The sequence below is a fragment of the Nothobranchius furzeri genome, chromosome 10, assembly GCF_043380555.1.
Source record: "Nothobranchius furzeri strain GRZ-AD chromosome 10, NfurGRZ-RIMD1, whole genome shotgun sequence".
NCBI lineage: Eukaryota > Metazoa > Chordata > Actinopteri > Cyprinodontiformes > Nothobranchiidae > Nothobranchius > Nothobranchius furzeri.
This window is the reverse complement of record NC_091750.1, coordinates 67,291,154-67,311,713: the sequence shown is the minus strand read 5'-3', so window position 1 is coordinate 67,311,713 and position 20,560 is coordinate 67,291,154. Positions and strand designations below refer to the sequence as shown.

General features: G+C 41.6%; 34 non-coding genes across 34 annotated transcripts; all 34 read left to right on the top strand.

The window, feature by feature from the left end:
* Positions 1-47: 47 nt before the first annotated feature.
* trnay-gua (transfer RNA tyrosine (anticodon GUA)) lies at positions 48-136 on the top strand. The gene is given in 2 exon segments: positions 48-84; positions 101-136. It is a non-coding gene; the product is annotated as a tRNA-Tyr (tRNA).
* Positions 137-1,622: 1,486 nt separating this feature from the next.
* trnah-gug (transfer RNA histidin (anticodon GUG)) lies at positions 1,623-1,694 on the top strand. Its single transcript has one exon. It is a non-coding gene; the product is annotated as a tRNA-His (tRNA).
* Positions 1,695-2,119: 425 nt separating this feature from the next.
* Positions 2,120-2,208, top strand: trnay-gua (transfer RNA tyrosine (anticodon GUA)). The gene is given in 2 exon segments: positions 2,120-2,156; positions 2,173-2,208. It is a non-coding gene; the product is annotated as a tRNA-Tyr (tRNA).
* Positions 2,209-2,318: 110 nt separating this feature from the next.
* On the top strand, positions 2,319-2,390 carry trnah-gug (transfer RNA histidin (anticodon GUG)). The gene has a single exon. It is a non-coding gene; the product is annotated as a tRNA-His (tRNA).
* Positions 2,391-2,811: 421 nt separating this feature from the next.
* trnay-gua (transfer RNA tyrosine (anticodon GUA)) lies at positions 2,812-2,900 on the top strand. The gene is given in 2 exon segments: positions 2,812-2,848; positions 2,865-2,900. It is a non-coding gene; the product is annotated as a tRNA-Tyr (tRNA).
* A 1,281-nt stretch (positions 2,901-4,181) lies between these two features.
* On the top strand, positions 4,182-4,270 carry trnay-gua (transfer RNA tyrosine (anticodon GUA)). The gene is given in 2 exon segments: positions 4,182-4,218; positions 4,235-4,270. It is a non-coding gene; the product is annotated as a tRNA-Tyr (tRNA).
* Positions 4,271-4,380: 110 nt separating this feature from the next.
* trnah-gug (transfer RNA histidin (anticodon GUG)) lies at positions 4,381-4,452 on the top strand. The gene has a single exon. It is a non-coding gene; the product is annotated as a tRNA-His (tRNA).
* A 421-nt stretch (positions 4,453-4,873) lies between these two features.
* On the top strand, positions 4,874-4,962 carry trnay-gua (transfer RNA tyrosine (anticodon GUA)). Its single transcript is given in 2 exon segments — positions 4,874-4,910; positions 4,927-4,962. It is a non-coding gene; the product is annotated as a tRNA-Tyr (tRNA).
* A 596-nt stretch (positions 4,963-5,558) lies between these two features.
* Positions 5,559-5,647, top strand: trnay-gua (transfer RNA tyrosine (anticodon GUA)). The gene is given in 2 exon segments: positions 5,559-5,595; positions 5,612-5,647. It is a non-coding gene; the product is annotated as a tRNA-Tyr (tRNA).
* Positions 5,648-5,750: 103 nt separating this feature from the next.
* trnah-gug (transfer RNA histidin (anticodon GUG)) lies at positions 5,751-5,822 on the top strand. Its single transcript has one exon. It is a non-coding gene; the product is annotated as a tRNA-His (tRNA).
* Positions 5,823-6,243: 421 nt separating this feature from the next.
* On the top strand, positions 6,244-6,332 carry trnay-gua (transfer RNA tyrosine (anticodon GUA)). Its single transcript is given in 2 exon segments — positions 6,244-6,280; positions 6,297-6,332. It is a non-coding gene; the product is annotated as a tRNA-Tyr (tRNA).
* Positions 6,333-6,442: 110 nt separating this feature from the next.
* trnah-gug (transfer RNA histidin (anticodon GUG)) lies at positions 6,443-6,514 on the top strand. The gene has a single exon. It is a non-coding gene; the product is annotated as a tRNA-His (tRNA).
* A 421-nt stretch (positions 6,515-6,935) lies between these two features.
* On the top strand, positions 6,936-7,024 carry trnay-gua (transfer RNA tyrosine (anticodon GUA)). Its single transcript is given in 2 exon segments — positions 6,936-6,972; positions 6,989-7,024. It is a non-coding gene; the product is annotated as a tRNA-Tyr (tRNA).
* Positions 7,025-8,305: 1,281 nt separating this feature from the next.
* On the top strand, positions 8,306-8,394 carry trnay-gua (transfer RNA tyrosine (anticodon GUA)). Its single transcript is given in 2 exon segments — positions 8,306-8,342; positions 8,359-8,394. It is a non-coding gene; the product is annotated as a tRNA-Tyr (tRNA).
* Positions 8,395-8,504: 110 nt separating this feature from the next.
* On the top strand, positions 8,505-8,576 carry trnah-gug (transfer RNA histidin (anticodon GUG)). Its single transcript has one exon. It is a non-coding gene; the product is annotated as a tRNA-His (tRNA).
* A 421-nt stretch (positions 8,577-8,997) lies between these two features.
* trnay-gua (transfer RNA tyrosine (anticodon GUA)) lies at positions 8,998-9,086 on the top strand. The gene is given in 2 exon segments: positions 8,998-9,034; positions 9,051-9,086. It is a non-coding gene; the product is annotated as a tRNA-Tyr (tRNA).
* Positions 9,087-9,682: 596 nt separating this feature from the next.
* On the top strand, positions 9,683-9,771 carry trnay-gua (transfer RNA tyrosine (anticodon GUA)). Its single transcript is given in 2 exon segments — positions 9,683-9,719; positions 9,736-9,771. It is a non-coding gene; the product is annotated as a tRNA-Tyr (tRNA).
* Positions 9,772-9,874: 103 nt separating this feature from the next.
* Positions 9,875-9,946, top strand: trnah-gug (transfer RNA histidin (anticodon GUG)). Its single transcript has one exon. It is a non-coding gene; the product is annotated as a tRNA-His (tRNA).
* Positions 9,947-10,367: 421 nt separating this feature from the next.
* Positions 10,368-10,456, top strand: trnay-gua (transfer RNA tyrosine (anticodon GUA)). The gene is given in 2 exon segments: positions 10,368-10,404; positions 10,421-10,456. It is a non-coding gene; the product is annotated as a tRNA-Tyr (tRNA).
* Positions 10,457-10,566: 110 nt separating this feature from the next.
* On the top strand, positions 10,567-10,638 carry trnah-gug (transfer RNA histidin (anticodon GUG)). The gene has a single exon. It is a non-coding gene; the product is annotated as a tRNA-His (tRNA).
* Positions 10,639-11,059: 421 nt separating this feature from the next.
* Positions 11,060-11,148, top strand: trnay-gua (transfer RNA tyrosine (anticodon GUA)). The gene is given in 2 exon segments: positions 11,060-11,096; positions 11,113-11,148. It is a non-coding gene; the product is annotated as a tRNA-Tyr (tRNA).
* Positions 11,149-12,429: 1,281 nt separating this feature from the next.
* trnay-gua (transfer RNA tyrosine (anticodon GUA)) lies at positions 12,430-12,518 on the top strand. Its single transcript is given in 2 exon segments — positions 12,430-12,466; positions 12,483-12,518. It is a non-coding gene; the product is annotated as a tRNA-Tyr (tRNA).
* A 110-nt stretch (positions 12,519-12,628) lies between these two features.
* trnah-gug (transfer RNA histidin (anticodon GUG)) lies at positions 12,629-12,700 on the top strand. Its single transcript has one exon. It is a non-coding gene; the product is annotated as a tRNA-His (tRNA).
* A 421-nt stretch (positions 12,701-13,121) lies between these two features.
* trnay-gua (transfer RNA tyrosine (anticodon GUA)) lies at positions 13,122-13,210 on the top strand. Its single transcript is given in 2 exon segments — positions 13,122-13,158; positions 13,175-13,210. It is a non-coding gene; the product is annotated as a tRNA-Tyr (tRNA).
* A 596-nt stretch (positions 13,211-13,806) lies between these two features.
* On the top strand, positions 13,807-13,895 carry trnay-gua (transfer RNA tyrosine (anticodon GUA)). The gene is given in 2 exon segments: positions 13,807-13,843; positions 13,860-13,895. It is a non-coding gene; the product is annotated as a tRNA-Tyr (tRNA).
* A 110-nt stretch (positions 13,896-14,005) lies between these two features.
* On the top strand, positions 14,006-14,077 carry trnah-gug (transfer RNA histidin (anticodon GUG)). The gene has a single exon. It is a non-coding gene; the product is annotated as a tRNA-His (tRNA).
* A 1,106-nt stretch (positions 14,078-15,183) lies between these two features.
* trnay-gua (transfer RNA tyrosine (anticodon GUA)) lies at positions 15,184-15,272 on the top strand. Its single transcript is given in 2 exon segments — positions 15,184-15,220; positions 15,237-15,272. It is a non-coding gene; the product is annotated as a tRNA-Tyr (tRNA).
* A 604-nt stretch (positions 15,273-15,876) lies between these two features.
* On the top strand, positions 15,877-15,965 carry trnay-gua (transfer RNA tyrosine (anticodon GUA)). The gene is given in 2 exon segments: positions 15,877-15,913; positions 15,930-15,965. It is a non-coding gene; the product is annotated as a tRNA-Tyr (tRNA).
* Positions 15,966-16,075: 110 nt separating this feature from the next.
* On the top strand, positions 16,076-16,147 carry trnah-gug (transfer RNA histidin (anticodon GUG)). Its single transcript has one exon. It is a non-coding gene; the product is annotated as a tRNA-His (tRNA).
* A 421-nt stretch (positions 16,148-16,568) lies between these two features.
* trnay-gua (transfer RNA tyrosine (anticodon GUA)) lies at positions 16,569-16,657 on the top strand. Its single transcript is given in 2 exon segments — positions 16,569-16,605; positions 16,622-16,657. It is a non-coding gene; the product is annotated as a tRNA-Tyr (tRNA).
* Positions 16,658-17,253: 596 nt separating this feature from the next.
* trnay-gua (transfer RNA tyrosine (anticodon GUA)) lies at positions 17,254-17,342 on the top strand. The gene is given in 2 exon segments: positions 17,254-17,290; positions 17,307-17,342. It is a non-coding gene; the product is annotated as a tRNA-Tyr (tRNA).
* A 603-nt stretch (positions 17,343-17,945) lies between these two features.
* Positions 17,946-18,034, top strand: trnay-gua (transfer RNA tyrosine (anticodon GUA)). The gene is given in 2 exon segments: positions 17,946-17,982; positions 17,999-18,034. It is a non-coding gene; the product is annotated as a tRNA-Tyr (tRNA).
* Positions 18,035-18,630: 596 nt separating this feature from the next.
* trnay-gua (transfer RNA tyrosine (anticodon GUA)) lies at positions 18,631-18,719 on the top strand. Its single transcript is given in 2 exon segments — positions 18,631-18,667; positions 18,684-18,719. It is a non-coding gene; the product is annotated as a tRNA-Tyr (tRNA).
* Positions 18,720-19,514: 795 nt separating this feature from the next.
* On the top strand, positions 19,515-19,586 carry trnah-gug (transfer RNA histidin (anticodon GUG)). The gene has a single exon. It is a non-coding gene; the product is annotated as a tRNA-His (tRNA).
* The last annotated feature ends 974 nt before the right edge of the window (positions 19,587-20,560 follow it).

Sequence of the window (20,560 nt, the reverse complement as noted above, 5' to 3'; positions counted from 1 at the left end):
TCAAGATCACAATGCACAAAGTACTAAGTGCTTCTGACATTGCCCACCCTTCGATAGCTCAGTTGGTAGAGCGGAGGACTGTAGAGGCAGCTCAAAAGACATCCTTAGGTCACTGGTTCAAATCCGGCTCGAAGGAAAATGTTGATAAAGCTTCTTCATGAGCTCTCGCACTTTTCAAGTCGACATCTTTACAATGTTGTGGTCACAGCTGATCACCACAGCTTACAGATGGAGCTGAGGAAACGTGCCGTGATCGTATAGTGGTTAGTACTCTGCGTTGTGGCCGCAACAACCCCGGTTCGAATCTGGGTCACGGCAAATGTTCCTTTACATTCCGTCTTAAATAACGTTTCTTTCCGAGGAAACTTTGCTAAGATGACAAGAAAAACAAAGACAGTTATGCAAAAGCTCAAAAGAAGTCATAAAACAGGAACAAGCTGTTGGAATAGAGTTGTGTAGCAACTACTGAAACCTCAAGTAATTGGTGATTTGTATAACTTCTTTTGGGGGAAAAAACAACTCCAATGCCCAGTGAGTTGACAGCAACAATAGAAAGGTTGGCCATATTTCTAGTCAGAAGATGAGATCCTCTTGTGTGTAGAGATGGGGAAATGTACTTTGAACGTTCACCCAAAATACTTAGGCATCTATGTTTGGAACAAGATCAAATAGAAAAAAATTAAACGTTGCACTAAAAAACACAATGCACAAAGTACTAATTGCTTCCAGCTTTGACCACCCTTCGATAGCTCAGTTGGTAGAGCGGAGGACTGTAGAGGCAGCACAAAAGACATCCTTAGGTCGCTGGTTCAAATCCGTCTCGAAGTAAAATGATGATGTAGTTTTTTGATGAGCTCTCGCACTTTTCAAGTCGATATCTTTACAATTGTGTGGTTGCAGCTGATCATCACAGATGGAGCTGAGGAAACGTGCCGTGATCGTATAGTGGTTAGTACTCAGCGTTGTGGCCGCAGCAACCCCGGTTCGATTCTGGGTCACGGTAAATGTTCCTTTACATTCCATCTTAAATTTCGCTTCTTTCAGAGGAAACTTTGCTAAGATGACAAGAAAAACAAAGACAGCTATGCAAAAGCTCAAAAGAAGTCATAAAACAGGAACAAGCTGTTGGAATAGAGTTGTTTAGCAACTACTGAAACCTCAAGTAGTTGGTCATTTGTCTAACTTCTTTTGGGGGGAAAAACAACTCCAATGCCCAGTGAGTTGACAGCAACAATAGAAAGGTTGGCCATTTTTCTAGTCAGAAGATGAGATCCTCTTGTGTGTAGAGATGGGGAAATGTACTTTGAACGTTCACCCAAAATACTTAGGCATCTATGTTTGGAACAAGATCAAATAGAAAAAATTAAACGTTGCACTCAAGATCACAATGCACAAAGTACTAAGTGCTTCTGACATTGCCCGCCCTTCGATAGCTCAGTTGGTAGAACGGAGGACTGTAGAGGCAGCTCAAAAGACATCCTTAGATCGCTGGTTCAAATCCGGCCTGAAGGAAAATGTTGATAAAGCTTCTTCATGAGCTCTCGAACTTTTCAAGTCGACATCTTTACAATGGTGTGGTCACAGCTAATCACCACAGCTTACAGATGGAGCTGAGGAAACGTGCCGTGATCGTATAGTGGTTAGTACTCTGCGTTGTGGCCGCAGCAACCCCGGTTCGAATCCGGGTCACGGCAAATGTTCCTTAACAGTCTGTCTTAAATAACGTTTCTTTCCGAAGAAACTTTGCTAAGATGACAAAAAAAAAAAACAAAGACAGCTATGCAAAAGCTCAAAAGAAGTCATAAAACAGGAACAAGCTGTTGGAATAGAGTTGTTTAGCAACTACTGAAACCTCAAGTAATTGGTGATTTGTCTAACTTCTTTTGGGGGAAAAAACAACTCCAATGCCCAGTGAGTTGACAGCAACAATAGAAAGGTTGGCCATATTTCTAGTCAGAAGATGAGATTCTCTTGTGTGTAGAGATGGGGAAATGTACTTTGAACGTTCACCCAAAATACTTAGGCATCTATGTTTGGAACAAGATCAAATAGAAAAAAATTAAACGTTGCACTAAAAAACACAATGCACAAAGTACTAATTGCTTCCAGCATTAACCACCCTTCGATAGCTCAGTTGGTAGAGCGGAGGACTGTAGAGGCAGCTCAAAAGACATCCTTAGGTCGCTGGTTCAAATCCGGCTCGAAGGATAATGTTGATAAAGCTTTTTCATGAGCTCTAGCACTTTTCAAGTCGACATCTTTACAATGGTGTTTTCACAGCTGGTCACCACAGCTTACAGATGGAGCTGAGGAAACGTGCTGTGATCGTATAGTGGTTAGTACTCTGCGTTGTGGCCGCAGCAACCCCGGTTCGAATCCGGGTCACGGCAAATGTTCCTTTACATTCCGTCTTAAATGTCGTTTCTTTCAGAGGAAACTTTGCTAAGATGACAAGAAAAACAAAGACAGCTATGCAAAAGCTCAAAAGAAGTCATAAAACAGGAACAAGCTGTTGGAATAGAGTTGTTTAGCAACTACTGAAACCTCAAGTAATTGGTGATTTGTCTAACTTTTTTTGGGGGAAAAAACAACTCCAATGCCCAGTGAGTTGACAGCAACAATAGAAAGGTTGGCCATATTTCTAGTCAGAAGATGAGATCCTCTTGTGTGTAGAGATGGGGAAATGTACTTTGAACGTTCACCCAAAATACTTAGGCATCTATGTTTGTAACAAGATCAAATAGAAAAAAATTAAACGTTGCACTAAAAAACACAATGCACAAAGTACTAATTGCTTCCAGCATTGACCACCCTTCGATAGCTCAGTTGGTAGAGCGGAGGACTGTAGAGGCAGCTCAAAAGACATCCTTAGGTCGCTGGTTCAAATCCGGCTCGAAGGAAATTGTTGATGTAGTTTTTTGATGAGCTCTCGCACTTTTCAAGTCGATATCTTTACAATTGTGTGGTTGCAGCTGATCATCACAGATGGAGCTGAGGAAACGTGCCGTGATCGTATAGTGGTTTGTACTCAGCGTTGTGGCCGCAGCAACCCCGGTTCGATTCTGGGTCACGGTAAATGTTCCTTTACATTCCGTCTTAAATGTCGTTTCTTTCAGAGGAAACTTTGCTAAGATGACAAGAAAAACAAAGACAGCTATGCAAAAGCTCAAAAGAAGTCATAAAACAGGAACAAGCTGTTGGAATAGAGTTGTTTAGCAACTACTGAAACCTAAAGTAGTTGGTCATTTGTCTAACTTCTTTTGGGGGAAAAAAAAACTCCAATGCCCAGTGAGTTGACAGCAACAATAGAAAGGTTGGTCATATTTCTAGTCAGAAGATGAGATCCTCTTGTGTGTAGAGATGGGGAAATGTACTTTGAACGTTCACCCAAAATACTTAGGCATCTATGTTTGGAACAAGATCAAATAGAAAAAAATTAAACGTTGCACTAAAAAACACAATGCACAAAGTACTAATTGCTTCCAGCATTGACCACCCTTCGATAGCTCAGTTAGTAGAGCGGAGGACTGTAGAGGCAGCTCAAAAGACATCCTTAGGTCGCTGGTTCAAATCCGGCTCGAAGCAAATTGTTGATGTAGTTTTTTGATGAGCTCTCGCACTTTTCAAGTCGATATCTTTACAATTGTGTGGTTGCAGCTGATCATCACAGATGGAGCTGAGGAAACGTGCCGTGATCGTATAGTGGTTAGTACTCAGCGTTGTGGCCGCAGCAACCCCGGTTTGTTTCTGGGTCACGGTAAATGTTCCTTTACATTCCGTTTTAAATGTCGTTTCTTTCAGAGGAAACTTTGCTAAGATGACAAGAAAAACAAAGACAGCTATGCAAAAGCTCAAAAGAAGTCATAAAACAGGAACAAGCTGTTGGAATAGAGTTGTTTAGCAACTACTGAAACCTAAAGTAGTTGGTCATTTGTCTAACTTCTTTTGGGGGAAAAAACAACTCCAATGCCCAGTGAGTTGACAGCAACAATAGAAAGGTTGGCCATATTTCTAGTCAGAAGATGAGATCCTCTTGTGTGTAGAGATGGGGAAATGTACTTTGAACGTTCACCCAAAATACTTAGGCATCTATGTTTGGAACAAGATCAAATAGAAAAAAATTAAACGTTGCACTAAAAAACACAATGCACAAAGTACTAATTGCTTCCAGCATTGACCACCCTTCGATAGCTCAGTTGGTAGAGCGGAGGACTGTAGAGGCAGCTCAAAAGACATCCTTAGGTCGCTGGTTCAAATCCGGCTCGAAGGAAAATGTTGATAAAGCTTTTTCATGAGCTCTAGCACTTTTCAAGTCGACATCTTTACAATGGTGTGGTCACAGCTGATCACCACGGCTTACAGATGGAGCTGAGGAAACGTGCCGTGATCGTATAGTGGTTAGTACTCTGCGTTGTGGCCGCAGCAACCCCGGTTCGAATCCGGGTCACGGCAAATGTTCTTTTACATTCCGTCTTAAATGTCGTTTCTTTCAGAGGAAACTTTGCTAAGATGACAAGAAAAACAAAGACAGCTATGCAAAAGCTCAAAAGAAGTCATAAAACAGGAACAAGCTGTTGGAATAGAGTTGTTTAGCAACTACTGAAACCTCAAGTAATTGGTGATTTGTCTAACTTCTTTTGGGGGAAAAAACAACTCCAATGCCCAGTGAGTTGACAGCAACAATAGAAAGGTTGGCCATATTTCTAGTCAGAAGATGAGATCCTCTTGTGTGTAGAGATGGGGAAATGTACTTTGAACGTTCACCCAAAATACTTAGGCATCTATGTTTGGAACAAGATCAAATAGAAAAAAATTAAACGTTGCACTAAAAAACACAATGCACAAAGTACTAATTGCTTCCAGCATTGACCACCCTTCGATAGCTCAGTTGGTAGAGCGGAGGACTGTAGAGGCAGCTCAAAAGACATCCTTAGGTCGCTGGTTCAAATCCGGCTCGAAGGAAAATGTTGATGTAGTTTTTTGATGAGCTCTCGCACTTTTCAAGTCGATATCTTTACAATTGTGTGGTTGCAGCTGATCATCACAGATGGAGCTGAGGAAACGTGCCGTGATCGTATAGTGGTTAGTACTCAGCGTTGTGGCCGCAGCAACCCCGGTTCGATTCTGGATCACGGTAAATGTTCCTTTACATTCCGTCTTAAATGTCGTTTCTTTCAGAGGAAACTTTGCTAAGATGACAAGAAAAACAAAGACAGCTATGCAAAAGCTCAAAAGAAGTCATAAAACAGGAACAAGCTGTTGGAATAGAGTTGTTTAGCAACTACTGAAACCTAAACTAGTTGGTCATTTGTCTAACTTCTTTTGGGGGAAAAAACAACTCCAATGCCCAGTGAGTTGACAGCAACAATAGAAAGGTTGGTCATATTTCTAGTCAGAAGATGAGATCCTCTTGTGTGTAGAGATGGGGAAATGTACTTTGAACGTTCACCCAAAATACTTAGGCATCTATGTTTGGAACAAGATCAAATAGAAAAAAATTAAACGTTGCACCAAAAAACACAATGCACAAAGTACTAATTGCTTCCAGCAATGACCACCCTTCGATAGCTCAGTTGGTAGAGCGGAGGACTGTAGAGGCAGCTCAAAAGACATCCTTAGGTCGCTGGTTCAAATCCGGCTCGAAGGAAAATGTTGATGTAGTTTTTTGATGAGCTCTCGCACTTTTCAAGTCGATATCTTTACAATTGTGTGGTTGCAGCTGATCATCACAGATGGAGCTGAGGAAACGTGCCGTGATCGTATAGTGGTTAGTACTCTGCGTTGTGGCCGCAGCAACCCCGGTTCGAATCCGGGTCACGGCAAATGTTCCTTTACATTCCGTCTTAAATGTCGTTTCTTTCAGAGGAAACTTTGCTAAGATGACAAGAAAAACAAAGACAGCTATGCAAAAGCTCAAAAGAAGTCATAAAACAGGAACAAGCTGTTGGAATAGAGTTGTTTAGCAACTACTGAAACCTCAAGTAATTGGTGATTTGTCTAACTTCTTTTGGGGGAAAAAACAACTCCAATGCCCAGTGAGTTGACAGCAACAATAGAAAGGTTGGCCATATTTCTAGTCAGAAGATGAGATTCTCTTGTGTGTAGAGATGGGGAAATGTACTTTGAACGTTCACCCAAAATACTTAGGCATCTATGTTTGGAACAAGATCAAATAGAAAAAAATTAAACGTTGCACTAAAAAACACAATGCACAAAGTACTAATTGCTTCCAGCATTAACCACCCTTCGATAGCTCAGTTGGTAGAGCGGAGGACTGTAGAGGCAGCTCAAAAGACATCCTTAGGTCGCTGGTTCAAATCCGGCTCGAAGAATAATGTTGATAAAGCTTTTTCATGAGCTCTAGCACTTTTCAAGTCGACATCTTTACAATGGTGTTTTCACAGCTGGTCACCACAGCTTACAGATGGAGCTGAGGAAACGTGCTGTGATCGTATAGTGGTTAGTACTCTGCGTTGTGGCCGCAGCAACCCCGGTTCGAATCCGGGTCACGGCAAATGTTCCTTTACATTCCGTCTTAAATGTCGTTTCTTTCAGAGGAAACTTTGCTAAGATGACAAGAAAAACAAAGACAGCTATGCAAAAGCTCAAAAGAAGTCATAAAACAGGAACAAGCTGTTGGAATAGAGTTGTTTAGCAACTACTGAAACCTCAAGTAATTGGTGATTTGTCTAACTTCTTTTGGGGGAAAAAACAACTCCAATGCCCAGTGAGTTGACAGCAACAATAGAAAGGTTGGCCATATTTCTAGTCAGAAGATGAGATCCTCTTGTGTGTAGAGATGGGGAAATGTACTTTGAACGTTCACCCAAAATACTTAGGCATCTATGTTTGTAACAAGATCAAATAGAAAAAAATTAAACGTTGCACTAAAAAACACAATGCACAAAGTACTAATTGCTTCCAGCATTGACCACCCTTCGATAGCTCAGTTGGTAGAGCGGAGGACTGTAGAGGCAGCTCAAAAGACATCCTTAGGTCGCTGGTTCAAATCCGGCTCGAAGGAAATTGTTGATGTAGTTTTTTGATGAGCTCTCGCACTTTTCAAGTCGATATCTTTACAATTGTGTGGTTGCAGCTGATCATCACAGATGGAGCTGAGGAAACGTGCCGTGATCGTATAGTGGTTTGTACTCAGCGTTGTGGCCGCAGCAACCCCGGTTCGATTCTGGGTCACGGTAAATGTTCCTTTACATTCCGTCTTAAATGTCGTTTCTTTCAGAGGAAACTTTGCTAAGATGACAAGAAAAACAAAGACAGCTATGCAAAAGCTCAAAAGAAGTCATAAAACAGGAACAAGCTGTTGGAATAGAGTTGTTTAGCAACTACTGAAACCTAAAGTAGTTGGTCATTTGTCTAACTTCTTTTGGGGGAAAAAAAAACTCCAATGCCCAGTGAGTTGACAGCAACAATAGAAAGGTTGGTCATATTTCTAGTCAGAAGATGAGATCCTCTTGTGTGTAGAGATGGGGAAATGTACTTTGAACGTTCACCCAAAATACTTAGGCATCTATGTTTGGAACAAGATCAAATAGAAAAAAATTAAACGTTGCACTAAAAAACACAATGCACAAAGTACTAATTGCTTCCAGCATTGACCACCCTTCGATAGCTCAGTTAGTAGAGCGGAGGACTGTAGAGGCAGCTCAAAAGACATCCTTAGGTCGCTGGTTCAAATCCGGCTCGAAGCAAATTGTTGATGTAGTTTTTTGATGAGCTCTCGCACTTTTCAAGTCGATATCTTTACAATTGTGTGGTTGCAGCTGATCATCACAGATGGAGCTGAGGAAACGTGCCGTGATCGTATAGTGGTTAGTACTCAGCGTTGTGGCCGCAGCAACCCCGGTTTGATTCTGGGTCACGGTAAATGTTCCTTTACATTCCGTCTTAAATGTCGTTTCTTTCAGAGGAAACTTTGCTAAGATGACAAGAAAAACAAAGACAGCTATGCAAAAGCTCAAAAGAAGTCATAAAACAGGAACAAGCTGTTGGAATAGAGTTGTTTAGCAACTACTGAAACCTAAAGTAGTTGGTCATTTGTCTAACTTCTTTTGGGGGAAAAAACAACTCCAATGCCCAGTGAGTTGACAGCAACAATAGAAAGGTTGGCCATATTTCTAGTCAGAAGATGAGATCCTCTTGTGTGTAGAGATGGGGAAATGTACTTTGAACGTTCACCCAAAATACTTAGGCATCTATGTTTGGAACAAGATCAAATAGAAAAAAATTAAACGTTGCACTAAAAAACACAATGCACAAAGTACTAATTGCTTCCAGCATTGACCACCCTTCGATAGCTCAGTTGGTAGAGCGGAGGACTGTAGAGGCAGCTCAAAAGACATCCTTAGGTCACTGGTTCAAATCCGGCTCGAAGGAAAATGTTGATAAAGCTTTTTCATGAGCTCTAGCACTTTTCAAGTCGACATCTTTACAATGGTGTGGTCACAGCTGATCACCACGGCTTACAGATGGAGCTGAGGAAACGTGCCGTGATCGTATAGTGGTTAGTACTCTGCGTTGTGGCCGCAGCAACCCCGGTTCGAATCCGGGTCACGGCAAATGTTCTTTTACATTCCGTCTTAAATGTCGTTTCTTTCAGAGGAAACTTTGCTAAGATGACAAGAAAAACAAAGACAGCTATGCAAAAGCTCAAAAGAAGTCATAAAACAGGAACAAGCTGTTGGAATAGAGTTGTTTAGCAACTACTGAAACCTCAAGTAATTGGTGATTTGTCTAACTTCTTTTGGGGGAAAAAACAACTCCAATGCCCAGTGAGTTGACAGCAACAATAGAAAGGTTGGCCATATTTCTAGTCAGAAGATGAGATCCTCTTGTGTGTAGAGATGGGGAAATGTACTTTGAACGTTCACCCAAAATACTTAGGCATCTATGTTTGGAACAAGATCAAATAGAAAAAAATTAAACGTTGCACTAAAAAACACAATGCACAAAGTACTAATTGCTTCCAGCATTGACCACCCTTCGATAGCTCAGTTGGTAGAGCGGAGGACTGTAGAGGCAGCTCAAAAGACATCCTTAGGTCGCTGGTTCAAATCCGGCTCGAAGGAAAATGTTGATGTAGTTTTTTGATGAGCTCTCGCACTTTTCAAGTCGATATCTTTACAATTGTGTGGTTGCAGCTGATCATCACAGATGGAGCTGAGGAAACGTGCCGTGATCGTATAGTGGTTAGTACTCAGCGTTGTGGCCGCAGCAACCCCGGTTCGATTCTGGATCACGGTAAATGTTCCTTTACATTCCGTCTTAAATGTCGTTTCTTTCAGAGGAAACTTTGCTAAGATGACAAGAAAAACAAAGACAGCTATGCAAAAGCTCAAAAGAAGTCATAAAACAGGAACAAGCTGTTGGAATAGAGTTGTTTAGCAACTACTGAAACCTAAAGTAGTTGGTGATTTGTCTAACTTCTTTTGGGGGAAAAAACAACTCCAATGCCCAGTGAGTTGACAGCAACAATAGAAAGGTTGGTCATATTTCTAGTCAGAAGATGAGATCCTCTTGTGTGTAGAGATGGGGAAATGTACTTTGAACGTTCACCCAAAATACTTAGGCATCTATGTTTGGAACAAGATCAAATAGAAAAAAATTAAACGTTGCACCAAAAAACACAATGCACAAAGTACTAATTGCTTCCAGCAATGACCACCCTTCGATAGCTCAGTTGGTAGAGCGGAGGACTGTAGAGGCAGCTCAAAAGACATCCTTAGGTCGCTGGTTAAAATCCGGCTCGAAGGAAAATGTTGATGTAGTTTTTTGATGAGCTCTCGCACTTTTCAAGTCGATATCTTTACAATTGTGTGGTTGCAGCTGATCATCACAGATGGAGCTGAGGAAACGTGCCGTGATCGTATAGTGGTTAGTACTCTGCGTTGTGGCCGCAGCAACCCCGGTTCGAATCCGGGTCACGGCAAATGTTCCTTTACATTCCGTCTTAAATGTCGTTTCTTTCAGAGGAAACTTTGCTAAGATGACAAGAAAAACAAAGACAGCTATGCAAAAGCTCAAAAGAAGTCATAAAACAGGAACAAGCTGTTGGAATAGAGTTGTTTAGCAACTACTGAAACCTCAAGTAATTGGTGATTTGTCTAACTTCTTTTGGGGGAAAAAACAACTCCAATGCCCAGTGAGTTGACAGCAACAATAGAAAGGTTGGCCATATTTCTAGTCAGAAGATGAGATTCTCTTGTGTGTAGAGATGGGGAAATGTACTTTGAACGTTCACCCAAAATACTTAGGCATCTATGTTTGGAACAAGATCAAATAGAAAAAAATTAAACGTTGCACTAAAAAACACAATGCACAAAGTACTAATTGCTTCCAGCATTAACCACCCTTCGATAGCTCAGTTGGTAGAGCGGAGGACTGTAGAGGCAGCTCAAAAGACATCCTTAGGTCGCTGGTTCAAATCCGGCTCGAAGGATAATGTTGATAAAGCTTTTTCATGAGCTCTAGCACTTTTCAAGTCGACATCTTTACAATGGTGTTTTCACAGCTGGTCACCACAGCTTACAGATGGAGCTGAGGAAACGTGCTGTGATCGTATAGTGGTTAGTACTCTGCGTTGTGGCCGCAGCAACCCCGGTTCGAATCCGGGTCACGGCAAATGTTCCTTTACATTCCGTCTTAAATGTCGTTTCTTTCAGAGGAAACTTTGCTAAGATGACAAGAAAAACAAAGACAGCTATGCAAAAGCTCAAAAGAAGTCATAAAACAGGAACAAGCTGTTGGAATAGAGTTGTTTAGCAACTACTGAAACCTCAAGTAATTGGTGATTTGTCTAACTTCTTTTGGGGGAAAAAACAACTCCAATGCCCAGTGAGTTGACAGCAACAATAGAAAGGTTGGCCATATTTCTAGTCAGAAGATGAGATCCTCTTGTGTGTAGAGATGGGGAAATGTACTTTGAACGTTCACCCAAAATACTTAGGCATCTATGTTTGTAACAAGATCAAATAGAAAAAAATTAAACGTTGCACTAAAAAACACAATGCACAAAGTACTAATTGCTTCCAGCATTGACCACCCTTCGATAGCTCAGTTGGTAGAGCGGAGGACTGTAGAGGCAGCTCAAAAGACATCCTTAGGTCGCTGGTTCAAATCCGGCTCGAAGGAAATTGTTGATGTAGTTTTTTGATGAGCTCTCGCACTTTTCAAGTCGATATCTTTACAATTGTGTGGTTGCAGCTGATCATCACAGATGGAGCTGAGGAAACGTGCCGTGATCGTATAGTGGTTTGTACTCAGCGTTGTGGCCGCAGCAACCCCGGTTCGATTCTGGGTCACGGTAAATGTTCCTTTACATTCCGTCTTAAATGTCGTTTCTTTCAGAGGAAACTTTGCTAAGATGACAAGAAAAACAAAGACAGCTATGCAAAAGCTCAAAAGAAGTCATAAAACAGGAACAAGCTGTTGGAATAGAGTTGTTTAGCAACTACTGAAACCTAAAGTAGTTGGTCATTTGTCTAACTTCTTTTGGGGGAAAAAAAAACTCCAATGCCCAGTGAGTTGACAGCAACAATAGAAAGGTTGGTCATATTTCTAGTCAGAAGATGAGATCCTCTTGTGTGTAGAGATGGGGAAATGTACTTTGAACGTTCACCCAAAATACTTAGGCATCTATGTTTGGAACAAGATCAAATAGAAAAAAATTAAACGTTGCACTAAAAAACACAATGCACAAAGTACTAATTGCTTCCAGCATTGACCACCCTTCGATAGCTCAGTTAGTAGAGCGGAGGACTGTAGAGGCAGCTCAAAAGACATCCTTAGGTCGCTGGTTCAAATCCGGCTCGAAGCAAATTGTTGATGTAGTTTTTTGATGAGCTCTCGCACTTTTCAAGTCGATATCTTTACAATTGTGTGGTTGCAGCTGATCATCACAGATGGAGCTGAGGAAACGTGCCGTGATCGTATAGTGGTTAGTACTCAGCGTTGTGGCCGCAGCAACCCCGGTTTGATTCTGGGTCACGGTAAATGTTCCTTTACATTCCGTCTTAAATGTCGTTTCTTTCAGAGGAAACTTTGCTAAGATGACAAGAAAAACAAAGACAGCTATGCAAAAGCTCAAAAGAAGTCATAAAACAGGAACAAGCTGTTGGAATAGAGTTGTTTAGCAACTACTGAAACCTAAAGTAGTTGGTCATTTGTCTAACTTCTTTTGGGGGAAAAAACAACTCCAATGCCCAGTGAGTTGACAGCAACAATAGAAAGGTTGGCCATATTTCTAGTCAGAAGATGAGATCCTCTTGTGTGTAGAGATGGGGAAATGTACTTTGAACGTTCACCCAAAATACTTAGGCATCTATGTTTGGAACAAGATCAAATAGAAAAAAATTTAACGTTGCACTAAAAAACACAATGCACAAAGTACTAATTGCTTCCAGCATTGACCACCCTTCGATAGCTCAGTTGGTAGAGCGGAGGACTGTAGAGGCAGCTCAAAAGACATCCTTAGGTCGCTGGTTCAAATCCGGCTCGAAGGAAAATGTTGATAAAGCTTTTTCATGAGCTCTAGCACTTTTCAAGTCGACATCTTTACAATGGTGTGGTCACAGCTGATCACCACGGCTTACAGATGGAGCTGAGGAAACGTGCCGTGATCGTATAGTGGTTAGTACTCTGCGTTGTGGCCGCAGCAACCCCGGTTCGAATCCGGGTCACGGCAAATGTTCTTTTACATTCCGTCTTAAATGTCGTTTCTTTCAGAGGAAACTTTGCTAAGATGACAAGAAAAACAAAGACAGCTATGCAAAAGCTCAAAAGAAGTCATAAAACAGGAACAAGCTGTTGGAATAGAGTTGTTTAGCAACTACTGAAACCTCAAGTAATTGGTGATTTGTCTAACTTCTTTTGGGGGAAAAAACAACTCCAATGCCCAGTGAGTTGACAGCAACAATAGAAAGGTTGGCCATATTTCTAGTCAGAAGATGAGATCCTCTTGTGTGTAGAGATGGGGAAATGTACTTTGAACGTTCACCCAAAATACTTAGGCATCTATGTTTGGAACAAGATCAAATAGAAAAAAATTAAACGTTGCACTAAAAAACACAATGCACAAAGTACTAATTGCTTCCAGCATTGACCACCCTTCGATAGCTCAGTTGGTAGAGCGGAGGACTGTAGAGGCAGCTCAAAAGACATCCTTAGGTCGCTGGTTCAAATCCGGCTCGAAGGAAAATGTTGATGTAGTTTTTTGATGAGCTCTCGCACTTTTCAAGTCGATATCTTTACAATTGTGTGGTTGCAGCTGATCATCACAGATGGAGCTGAGGAAACGTGCCGTGATCGTATAGTGGTTAGTACTCAGCGTTGTGGCCGCAGCAACCCCGGTTCGATTCTGGATCACGGTAAATGTTACTTTACATTCCGTCTTAAATGTCGTTTCTTTCAGAGGAAACTTTGCTAAGATGACAAGAAAAACAAAGACAGCTATGCAAAAGCTCAAAAGAAGTCATAAAACAGGAACAAGCTGTTGGAATAGAGTTGTTTAGCAACTACTGAAACCTAAAGTAGTTGGTCATTTGTCTAACTTCTTTTGGGGGAAAAAACAACTCCAATGCCCAGTGAGTTGACAGCAACAATAGAAAGGTTGGTCATATTTCTAGTCAGAAGATGAGATCCTCTTGTGTGTAGAGATGGGGAAATGTACTTTGAACGTTCACCCAAAATACTTAGGCATCTATGTTTGGAACAAGATCAAATAGAAAAAAATTAAACGTTGCACTAAAAAACACAATGCACAAAGTACTAATTGCTTCCAGCATTGACCACCCTTCGATAGCTCAGTTGGTAGAGCGGAGGACTGTAGAGGCAGCTCAAAAGGCATCCTTAGGTCGCTGGTTCAAATCCGGCTCGAAGGAAAATGTTGATAAAGCTTTTTCATGAGCTCTAGCACTTTTCAAGTCGACATCTTTACAATGGTGTGGTCACAGCTGATCACCACGGCTTACAGATGGAGCTGAGGAAACGTGCCGTGATCGTATAGTGGTTAGTACTCTGCGTTGTGGCCGCAGCAACCCCGGTTCGAATCCGGGTCATGGCAAATGTTCCTTTACATTCCGTCTTAAATGTCGTTTCTTTCAGAGGAAACTTTGCTAAGATGACAAGAAAAACAAAGACAGCTATGCAAAAGCTCAAAAGAAGTCATAAAACAGGAACAAGCTGTTGGAATAGAGTTGTTTAGCAACTACTGAAACCTCAAGTAATTGGTGATTTGTCTAACTTCTTTTGGGGGAAAAAACAACTCCAATGCCCAGTGAGTTGACAGCAACAATAGAAAGGTTGGCCATATTTCTAGTCAGAAGATGAGATCCTCTTGTGTGTAGAGATGGGGAAATGTACTTTGAACGTTCACCCAAAATACTTAGGCATCTATGTTTGGAACAAGATCAAATAGAAAAAAATTAAACGTTGCACTAAAAAACACAATGCACAAAGTACTAATTGCTTCCAGTATTGACCACTCTTTGATAGCTCAGTTGGTAGAGCGGAGGACTGTAGAGGCAGCTCAAAAGACATCCTTAGGTCGCTGGTTCAAATCCGGCTCGAAGGAAAATGTTGATGTAGTTTTTTGATGAGCTCTCGCACTTTTCAAGTCGATATCTTTACAATTGTGTGGTTGCAGCTGATCATCACAGATGGAGCTGAGGAAACGTGCCGTGATCGTATAGTGGTTAGTACTCAGCGTTGTGGCCGCAGCAACCCCGGTTCGATTCTGGGTCATGGTAAATGTTCCTTTACATTCCGTCTTAAATGTCGTTTCTTTCAGAGGAAACTTTGCTAAGATGACAAGAAAAACAAAGACAGCTATGCAAAAGCTCAAAAGAAGTCATAAAACAGGAACAAGCTGTTGGAATAGAGTTGTTTAGCAACTACTGAAACCTAAAGTAGTTGGTCATTTGTCTAACTTCTTTTGGGGGAAAAAACAACTCCAATGCCCAGTGAGTTGACAGCAACAATAGAAAGGTTGGCCATATTTCTAGTCAGAAGATGAGATCCTCTTGTGTGTAGAGATGGGGAAATGTACTTTGAACGTTCACCCAAAATACTTAGGCATCTATGTTTGGAACAAGATCAAATAGAAAAAAATTAAACGTTGCACTAAAAAACACAATGAACAAAGTACTAATTGCTTCCAGCATTGACCACCCTTCGATAGCTCAGTTGGTAGAGCGGAGGACTGTAGAGGCAGCTCAAAAGACATCCTTAGGTCGCTGGTTCAAATCTGGCTCGAAGGAAAATGTTGATAAAGCTTCTTCATGAGCTCTAGCACTTTTCAAGTCGACATCTTTACAATGGTGTGGTCACAGCTGATCACCACGGCTTACAGATGGAGCTGAGGAAACGTGCCGTGATCGTATAGTGGTTAGTACTCTGCGTTGTGGCCGCAGCAACCCCGATTCGAATCCGGGTCACGGCAAATGTTCCTTTACATTCCGTCTTAAATGTCGTTTCTTTCAGAGGAAACTTTGCTAAGATGACAAGAAAAACAAAGACAGCTATGCAAAAGCTCAAAAGAAGTCATAAAACAGGAACAAGCTGTTGGAATAGAGTTGTTTAGCAACTACTGAAACCTCAAGTAATTGGTGATTTGTCTAACTTCTTTTGGGGGAAAAAACAACTCCAATGCCCAGTGAGTTGACAGCAACAATTGAAAGGTTGGCCATATTTCTAGTCAGAAGATGAGATTCTCTTGTGTGTAGAGATGGGGAAATGTACTTTGAACGTTCACCCAAAATACTTAGGCATCTATGTTTGGAACAAGATCAAATAGAAAAAAAATTAAACGTTGCACTAAAAAACACAATGCACAAAGTACTAATTGCTTCCAGCATTAACCACCCTTCGATAGCTCAGTTGGTAGAGCGGAGGACTGTAGAGGCAGCTCAAAAGACATCCTTAGGTCGCTGGTTCAAATCCGGCTCGAAGGATAATGTTGATAAAGCTTTTTCATGAGCTCTAGCACTTTTCAAGTCGACATCTTTACAATGGTGTTTTCACAGCTGGTCACCACAGCTTACAGATGGAGCTGAGGAAACGTGCCGTGATCGTATAGTGGTTAGTACTCTGCGTTGTGGCCGCAGCAACCCCGGTTCGAATCCGGGTCACGGCAAATGTTCCTTTACATTCCGTCTTAAATGTCGTTTCTTTCAGAGGAAACTTTGCTAAGATGACAAGAAAAACAAAGACAGCTATGCAAAAGCTCAAAAGAAGTCATAAAACAGGAACAAGCTGTTGGAATAGAGTTGTTTAGCAACTACTGAAACCTCAAGTAATTGGTGATTTGTCTAACTTCTTTTGGGGGAAAAAACAACTCCAATGCCCAGTGAGTTGACAGCAACAATAGAAAGGTTGGCCATATTTCTAGTCAGAAGATGAGATCCTCTTGTGTGTAGAGATGGGGAAATGTACTTTGAACGTTCACCCAAAATACTTAGGCATCTATGTTTGGAACAAGATCAAATAGAAAAAAATTAAACGTTGCACTAAAAAACACAATGCACAAAGTACTAATTGCTTCCAGCATTGACCACCCTTCGATAGCTCAGTTGGTAGAGCGGAGGACTGTAGAGGCAGCTCAAAAGACATCCTTAGGTCGCTGGTTCAAATCCGGCTCGAAGGAAAATGTTGATGTAGTTTTTTGATGAGCTCTCGCACTTTTCAAGTCGATATCTTTACAATTGTGTGGTTGCAGCTGATCATCACAGATGGAGCTGAGGAAACGTGCCGTGATCGTATAGTGGTTAGTACTCAGCGTTGTGGCCGCAGCAACCCCGGTTCGATTCTGGGTCACGGTAAATGTTCCTTTACATTCCGTCTTAAATGTCGTTTCTTTCAGAGGAAACTTTGCTAAGATGACAAGAAAAACAAAGACAGCTATGCAAAAGCTCAAAAGAAGTCATAAAACAGGAACAAGCTGTTGGAATAGAGTTGTTTAGCAACTACTGAAACCTAAAGTAGTTGGTCATTTGTCTAACTTCTTTTGGGGGAAAAAACAACTCCAATGCCCAGTGAGTTGACAGCAACAATAGAAAGGTTGGTCATATTTCTAGTCAGAAGATGAGATCCTCTTGTGTGTAGAGATGGGGAAATGTACTTTGAACGTTCACCCAAAATACTTAGGCATCTATGTTTGGAACAAGATCAAATAGAAAAAAATTAAACGTTGCACTAAAAAACACAATGCACAAAGTACTAATTGCTTCCAGCATTAACCACCCTTCGATAGCTCAGTTGGTAGAGCGGAGGACTGTAGAGGCAGCTCAAAAGACATCCTTAGGTCGCTGGTTCAAATCCGGCTCGAAGGATAATGTTGATAAAGCTTTTTCATGAGCTCTTGCACTTTTCAAGTCGACATCTTTACAATGGTGTTTTCACAGCTGGTCACCACAGCTTACAGATGGAGCTGAGGAAACGTGCCGTGATCGTATAGTGGTTAGTACTCTGCATTGTGGCCGCAGCAACCCCGGTTCGAATCCGGGTCACGGCAAATGTTCCTTTACATTCCGTCTTAAATGTCGTTTCTTTCAGAGGAAACTTTGCTAAGATGACAAGAAAAACAAAGACAGCTATGCAAAAGCTCAAAAGAAGTCATAAAACAGGAACAAGCTGTTGGAATAGAGTTGTTTAGCAACTACTGAAACCTCAAGTAATTGGTGATTTGTCTAACTTCTTTTGGGGGAAAAAACAACTCCAATGCCCAGTGAGTTGACAGCAACAATAGAAAGGTTGGCCATATTTCTAGTCAGAAGATGAGATCCTCTTGTGTGTAGAGATGGGGAAATGTACTTTGAACGTTCACCCAAAATACTTAGGCATCTATGTTTGGAACAAGATCAAATAGAAAAAAATTAAACGTTGCACTAAAAAACACAATGCACAAAGTACTAATTGCTTCCAGCATTGACCACCCTTCGATAGCTCAGTTGGTAGAGCGGAGGACTGTAGAGGCAGCTCAAAAGACATCCTTAGGTCGCTGGTTCAAATCCGGCTCGAAGGAAATTGTTGATGTAGTTTTTTGATGAGCTCTCGCACTTTTCAAGTCGATATCTTTACAATTGTGTGGTTGCAGCTGATCATCACAGATGGAGCTGAGGAAACGTGCCGTGATCGTATAGTGGTTTGTACTCTGCATTGTGGCCGCAGCAACCCCGGTTCGAATCCGGGTCACGGCAAATGTTCCTTTACATTCCGTCTTAAATGTCGTTTCTTTCAGAGGAAACTTTGCTAAGATGACAAGAAAAACAAAGACAGCTATGCAAAAGCTCAAAAGAAGTCATAAAACAGGAACAAGCTGTTGGAATAGAGTTGTTTAGCAACTACTGAAACCTCAAGTAATTGGTGATTTGTCTAACTTCTTTTGGGGGAAAAAACAACTCCAATGCCCAGTGAGTTGACAGCAACAATAGAAAGGTTGGCCATATTTCTAGTCAGAAGATGAGATCCTCTTGTGTGTAGAGATGGGGAAATGTACTTTGAACGTTCACCCAAAATACTTAGGCATCTATGTTTGGAACAAGATCAAATAGAAAAAAATTAAACGTTGCACTAAAAAACACAATGCACAAAGTACTAATTGCTTCCAGCATTGACCACCCTTCGATAGCTCAGTTGGTAGAGCGGAGGACTGTAGAGGCAGCTCAAAAGACATCCTTAGGTCGCTGGTTCAAATCCGGCTCGAAGGAAATTGTTGATGTAGTTTTTTGATGAGCTCTCGCACTTTTCAAGTCGATATCTTTACAATTGTGTGGTTGCAGCTGATCATCACAGATGGAGCTGAGGAAACGTGCCGTGATCGTATAGTGGTTTGTACTCAGCGTTGTGGCCGCAGCAACCCCGGTTCGATTCTGGGTCACGGTAAATGTTCCTTTACATTCCGTCTTAAATGTCGTTTCTTTCAGAGGAAACTTTGCTAAGATGACAAGAAAAACAAAGACAGCTATGCAAAAGCTCAAAAGAAGTCATAAAACAGGAACAAGCTGTTGGAATAGAGTTGTTTAGCAACTACTGAAACCTAAAGTAGTTGGTCATTTGTCTAACTTCTTTTGGGGGAAAAAAAAACTCCAATGCCCAGTGAGTTGACAGCAACAATAGAAAGGTTGGTCATATTTCTAGTCAGAAGATGAGATCCTCTTGTGTGTAGAGATGGGGAAATGTACTTTGAACGTTCACCCAAAATACTTAGGCATCTATGTTTGGAACAAGATCAAATAGAAAAAAATTAAACGTTGCACTAAAAAACACAATGCACAAAGTACTAATTGCTTCCAGCATTGACCACCCTTCGATAGCTCAGTGGGTAGAGCGGAGGACTGTAGAGGCAGCTCAAAAGACATCCTTAGGTCGCTGGTTCAAATCTGGCTCGAAGGAAAATGTTGATAAAGCTTTTTCATGAGCTCTAGCACTTTTCAAGTCGACATCTTTACAATGGTGTGGTCACAGCTGATCACCACAGCTTACAGATGGAGCTGAGGAAACGTGCCGTGATCGTATAGTGGTTAGTACTCTGCGTTGTGGCCGCAGCAACCCCGGTTCGAATCCGGGTCATGGCAAATGTTCCTTTACATTCCGTCTTAAATGTCGTTTCTTTCAGAGGAAACTTTGCTAAGATGACAAGAAAAACAAAGACAGCTGTTACAAGTCATCCTCCCAAACTAGCTGACTCTTTAATAAACACTACGTCTCAGGGTTGACTTGTAATTCTATTTGTGCGTGAGCGTGAATCCAGTCTGAGCTTACACCTCTGTGAGCTAATCAGCGATCATCTTTACCTAGATTTAGACTCTGGCAAACATACTTTAGGAGCACAAAGGAAGACTCTTGTTATAACTTCACCACAACTCAGTCACCTGCAGCTTATGCTATGCCCAGGTTAAAGACTTTAAGTTTAAATGTAAACCTCTTGGAGCGGGATCAAAAAGTAACCAGCGCCTCACCTTTCAGCTGTTACACGACACGATTGGAGACCCCAGGCTGGAAATTCCGTTTAAAGCCCCTTATATGAAGGAGCAAATATTTTATTTTATATGATGAAGTAAAAATATTCCAGATTTCCCGACGCAGCGGGTCAGATCACTCAACCGTTACAGTTGTCCTCCGAACTCTTCCCAAACACCCAAAAAGCTAGAGCCCGACCACTCTCCACGGAGCCCTCACCCTTTTATTCTCCTCAACTCTCTCCTCCTAGCCCCCCTTCCGTCTCCATGGCAACCCCTGCCTCGGAAACATTCTCCGGCCTTGGGTCCTCTCCCAGCCCCCTCCGGTATCAGTCAGATGGGCGGGGGTCTTCCCTCCTCCTTCTTCCTTCTTCAGCTCAGATCAAAGGAAGTCAAACATAAACATCTCTATACGTGTCCCTGAAGTTCTTATCACATCCTAGGCTACACCATAAAAAGTCGATACAAGGTTAAACTACAACATAAATTTGTCATGGATAGCAGATTAGTTGAAACACACACATCATTTATGGCAGCATGAGATCAGGAGTCAAATCACCACACACAGACCTCTAGCTGAACCCTGAAGC